We start from the raw sequence: 6046 nt of genomic DNA, 5'->3' as shown, positions 1-6046 counted from the left end.
CACAACCATTTAACCTTGAGCATCCTCCATCTACGATACTTGAACACTAGGCATAAAGTCTGTCGTGTGACAAAGTACCTGTAATTGGCCAAAAGGAAAGTTATCCGATCCATCCCAAAGTATGATACTAGTCAACTAAGAGAGAAAAATTTTACGTGAAAGCCATGTCCCTTGTTGTGACTTGGCACTCCACTATGTTAGGACTGCGAGTCATTTTTTATATCCAAGTTTTGCCTAAAATCCTTATTACACAATCCTCTAATGCATTTTTTATGACATACATGCTTTTGGTACGTCTCAAACCCTTACATTCCTTGAACATATGTGCAAAAATTGCAATTGGTATGAAGCAACTTAGATGTACATTCTTTGAGCTGATGCTTGGCTTCATAGAGTTCAATGTGTTTGCTAAATTTTTTGTGCTACACATGTGAAAAATTTTGCTACTACGCAATGGAGATTCTATGCTATTGAGATTAGACTCAAGGGTTCCATATTCTCAACCCCCCTTGGGAAATATGTACTTGGAGTCATAGAAAAAAATAAGGTCCTCTGTGGCTTGCTTAGCTGTACGCCCCTCAAAGAGAAATTAGTAATACTTAAAAGAACTTGTGAAACTCTCGTCATTTTGCCACTCATAGCAATCCGAAGGGTATATTTTTGTAAATACGAGACAAGTAGTTACATAGATATCATGAAATTTCTCATTCTCAATGAGTTGCAAATACTTACTCTTTGCTATGTTTCATTGAAAGGGCACAGTGGGTGCAATATGTATTTGTTTTTGCATGAATACATGCTGTACAAATGCCTCTGATACAAGGTGAGAATCAACATTCCTTTGTTTGAGAGCTAAAATTTTACCCTTCTAGTGCTTTGATACATCTGCAATTGCATATACTTTCACCTTGAAAGTTCCCTTCATACTTGGATGCATATGTACCCAAGACGAGCAATGACACGTATCAGTGATCAAATTTCCTTATTCATCTTTTTTGTTACGTACTTCTATCGAGAGAATGCTTGCTCTTCTCTCATGCATTATAACCTAGACATTAGATGTAAAGAAGTATGCATTAACCCTTAAATAATAAGCATTTTAATTCTGTTTAGTAATTACCAATATGCCATACAAATCGACATGGCATTAAGAGATTTTTACACTTTTGTAAACAGACACAAACATCAATATTGAAACGCAAGTGGATATGTACATCGACACAAAGTATAGATTCAATTTCAAGGCATCACTTTAATTGTACCATTTACATGAAATATAATGAAAATAATAGCACAAGAATACTCAGAGAATTTTTCCAAAATAAATTTTATTATAATGAATAGGAGTTTGAATTAACTCAATACATTGTATGAAACGTGGGTATTATAGAGTAGTTGTTACAAGGATAGTAGCCACATGGTATGCAAATCTTAATAGACACATTGGATTGACAACTGACATATTCAATGACTCAACTCATTGTGTGTTTTATTTGGCATGGAGATCTAAATGGACACATAGGACAAATAAAATAGAGGATTTTTGAACCATCAACTTCAAGCATATCCATATAATCCAGCTCAAAAGGAATCACTCACCACATCAAAATAGTCAATTGAGAATTATGTGCTTTACCTAAACCTTGTACAATACCTGCATGTATAAATAAGAAAATACCCACATGAATCCCTTTTAACAAAAAATATCTAGATAAGTACATGAATAGAAGCAACACAATATAAGGCCAATTTACCTATAGCCTGATCTACTGAAGATAAGATTGAATCGTTGCTTATCAAAACCCATTGCAAATGATGGACAAAAAAAACACCAATCCCATCAAACATAAAAGTCACTAATTAAATGAATAAATTTTGGCACCACAAAATATGGCAGATAAACTCTGTAAGAAAACAACAATTAGAGCCAACATCAAATTCTATTGAAAACATAACATAAAAGAGAAACAACACACACACACACACACACACACACACACACACACACACACACATACACACACACACACACACACACAGATGACCACCTCTGCCTCCTACCCAAAACAACCTTTGCAATAAAAGAATAATAATAGTAAGAAACGACATCAAACCCTATTGAAAAAATAGCAAACAAGAGAAAATTCAAAGAGAGATGGGCACTTGTGTTTTGCCCAAAATCTAGAGCTGCATGGAGAAGAAAGTGTAGAGGTAAGCAGAATGCTCAAACCCTGATTACTCTCACCAGGGAGCTTCAATGGAGACGAAAATTCACCAGTATAGAGAAGAGAGGGAAAGTGGTTTGTTGCTCAACTTTTGGGTCAAAGTGATTTTGTGAGAGGGAAAAAAACCAAAATTGAAAATTTTCCAAAAAGGGAAAAAAATACGAGGTGAGAGAAACTCAAATTTTGTGTACTATTCATTCTTCCTTTTTTTAATCCTACACTCTCTTTTTTTAATAAAAAACCCAATATTTGGAGAGATAAGATTCACCCTCCATGGATGTCAACATCTAGCTTTCCTATTGGACAATCCAAAAGGCCTACATCTTAAACTATATTATTTTTAAGGACTAATTTGTGAGTTCATCTTTTTCCTAATGGTAGGTGCATTGTATTGCGGTGTTGTTTGTATCTAGGGATAGGGGTAGGGAACTATCCCTGGGACTGCATTTGGTGGGTATACCATTCCTGGCATGGGAGGAGGTAAGACTCTTCTTCTTGAGGTCATTGACAACCTTGCTTCAAATTCATCATATAGTCTTGCACCTTCCACTGCAGCTTGCAGAAGATTGATTGGTCTTCTTAATTCCATGAACTTGTGAACTTTTGGTTGTAGGCCTCTAGGGAAAACTCCCTTTTGGATGCCTTCATCCAACTGATGGTTGGTCCATCTCTTCAGTATGAATTCCATTTGTGAGACATAAGCTTCTACTCTTTCACTAGAGGATTGAATTAGATTCTTGAACGCCTCTCACATCCGCTCTTCAAAACCTTCACGCTTGAATTTAGTGAGGAAGGTCGTTCCATGTGCCAAAAGTTCCTGTTACTTGTCTTTCATACCACTGAAACACTACGCCTTTGAAAGTGGCAAGGAATATTGCTAACCAATGCTCAGGGGTTCTAGCTTTTTTAGCCACACATGCTACCATAAACTTTGCTACATGAAGATCATGATCTTCATTATAATCTCCCTTAAAGATGGGCAATGGGACTACATTTGTTGGCATGTCTCATCAATATTTACAAGATGGATTTGACTAGGAAGGGGATCTTGAGTTGCCATGGGGGAATTTTGTAAAGAGTGCTTTTAGGTCATCAAAGGACGCTTCTGTTGCAAGCTCGTTCTCGGTCTTGATTTTTGCATTCTCTCTTTTCACGTACCTCTGGACTTGTTCTAGTGCTTGCCTCTTGATTGTGTCATTCATCAGGGGTTTGCTCCACCCAATTTGTCTATACTCAACAAAATAGAATGAGAGGGGACTTCAATCTCTAGAGGACTCTCTCACTAACATCTCTTCTACTTCCTGCTTTTCTATGTCTCTGAATTCAGCTTTCAAACTACTATAGAGAGGAAGGTATTCCATTTTGAAGGCATCGAAACTCATTTTTCTGAGGATCGTTGTGGTGCCATCATCATAGTAATGCCACCTTCTGATGGTTTCAATAGTATATGTTGTGAAGAATACTCTATCCACCAACTTCCAATGGGTTGCTAATTGGACAAGTCAGTGCACCATGCATCCCACGTGTCTGCTATTGAGCATCCATGAACAAATGCCAACTCTTTTCTTTCTTATTTTCATGAACCTCCATTGATCAAAACTCTTGAAGCTTCTTCACGATCTCCCACTTGATGATGTCTAGAAACTTCTCAATTAATGCCAAATCTCCCATGGATGATCATTCTTCCTCTTTTTCTACACTTCAGTTTGTTCCCAAACAATTTGCCACCAAGATGCACGTCTCTGTTGCTTCAATAGGAAGAGGAAATAGTCCACCACATAGAGCTTGCACCATGATGGTAATATATTTCCGCCATTGTGGGATAAACTCCTTGTAAAAAGTGTATTTGGCAATGAGAATTTTCAATTCTTCAATGGTAGAAGGAACTTTGCAAACATTCATTGAATTCTTATTTTCTTGGCAATGCCATTTCCCTCATTTTCAACCTCTTCTGATGCTTGGTGATGGCAATGTTCCCCGACTGCACACCCAAAACATGGAGTCCCAAAAGGAACACCAAGGAAATAGGGTTTCTACTGCAATAAAATCTATCTTGTATCATCAACAACCATCTTTTTCATCTTTTATACGAAAACAACACCGGGAAGAACAATAAATCTTCACGTAGCTTCATATAAACAATTCTCCCACGACTTTAACTTTAACAAAATCCATCATATCCTTCATAGAATTCTTTGATAGACATAGAAAAAGCAAAAGAATACTCCACTTTGAATGGAATGATATCACATGTGATTCATCTTCAAAGATTCCACAGATTTCTCTCACAATCTCTCATATGTAGATACATTGTTTTGCATAGAATTGACACCAAGGCTAGAAACCTTTCCCAAAGTCTCACATAAATTTCACAGAACACTTACAGAGGTGTATAGAACAGAATAGAACAAGAACAAAGGCTCTATAGAATCTCAACATAGGATTACAGAAGGTCAATAGAAAGTATCAGAACCACATAACTCATACTAAAATCATTACAAACTATCAAAAACCATTTAATAAGCTTTCAAACAACCTCAACCTTCATCAATCATTACTCCATGCTTCATATAGAAGAAAAACAAAACAAAACATAAGCGATCAGAACCTCAACCGAACCTATCAGAATATCACAGAGCCTCATATCTCTACTAAAAAAAATCATGAGCTTCCAAAACATAATCAACCTCATCCAAAAACTTCCAAAACAACTAAACATCATTAAAAATCCATAAAAAATCAACTATCCAGCCCCTCAAAAACAACAAAAATCAACCAAAAAAACCAAGTCATTTCAGCATTCAACATTGTGTGCAGGAGAAGACCACTTAGCCACTACTCATACATGTCAACTTCTATCGAACAAAGAAAAATCACCCAACTCTTAGAAATTAAAAACCTTTGTGAGCTCCCCTACAAACCATGCATTGCATTCCAAAGTAGTTTGTCTTCTCTTCTTCTTCTTCTTCTTCTTCTTCTTTTTCTTCTTCTTCTCCTTCTCCTCCTCCTCCTCCTCCTCCTCCTCCTCCTCCTCCTCCAATATAGATTGCACATTATTTTCTCCTTGGCATGTAAAGTACTTTTCCATGCCACCTCTTTGTCACCTTACTTAAATCAATTTCACCTCCTTTATTGATTGGAAAATTTTGCCACAACTTATCCTCCTAATCACTAAGTATTTTTACTTCCTAAGGTCCCTAACTATATTTGAGACTCCCCTAGAATGTTAGGAACTTTTTAGTGACACCTCTTTTAGTATCTACCCATATTTGTAGAGGCTAGGTTTCATCTTCACATAATCATGTCTATCTACATTAATTAAATGTACACATTAGTCTAGATTTGAGGAAGATACTTATAGGGGTTTCTTCAACAAGTCTATATTTGAGAAAGAGACTCATAGGGCTTTCTTCAACATAAGTTAAGCTAGCATTGATTAATTACAAGACATAAAACACTTGATTGGGTATGATCATGTATGCATTTAAATTTCATTTTGAGTCACTGAAAATTTTGATTTTTAAAAACATTTTAAAACCCAACTTAAAAATCCACTTTCCTAATAGTATTAAGATTTGCATGAGTCCAATATTATTGTTTTTCCAAAGTCTAAGAAATGTTAAAATTTTAAAAAAATCTTTTGAGACTTTCTAAGTTGAAGTGGAGTATTTTGAAGCTATCAAGTTTTATTTTGACCTTCTCATATCGAATGTTCTAAAAGACTAATTTTCTCCTAAGATGAAATATTACTCTAACAATTTGGAATAATGTTCCTAATGTGTAAAAAAATAAGTTATATAACTAGGAAATTTTTGTGATGC

This window comes from Lygodium microphyllum, chromosome 22, assembly GCF_053477565.2.
Source record: "Lygodium microphyllum isolate KBCC chromosome 22, Lygodium_microphyllum_v1.1.10, whole genome shotgun sequence".
NCBI classification, from domain to species: domain Eukaryota; kingdom Viridiplantae; phylum Streptophyta; class Polypodiopsida; order Schizaeales; family Lygodiaceae; genus Lygodium; species Lygodium microphyllum.
The sequence above is the reverse complement of the archived record's forward strand: the minus strand, read 5'-3'. Positions refer to the sequence as shown.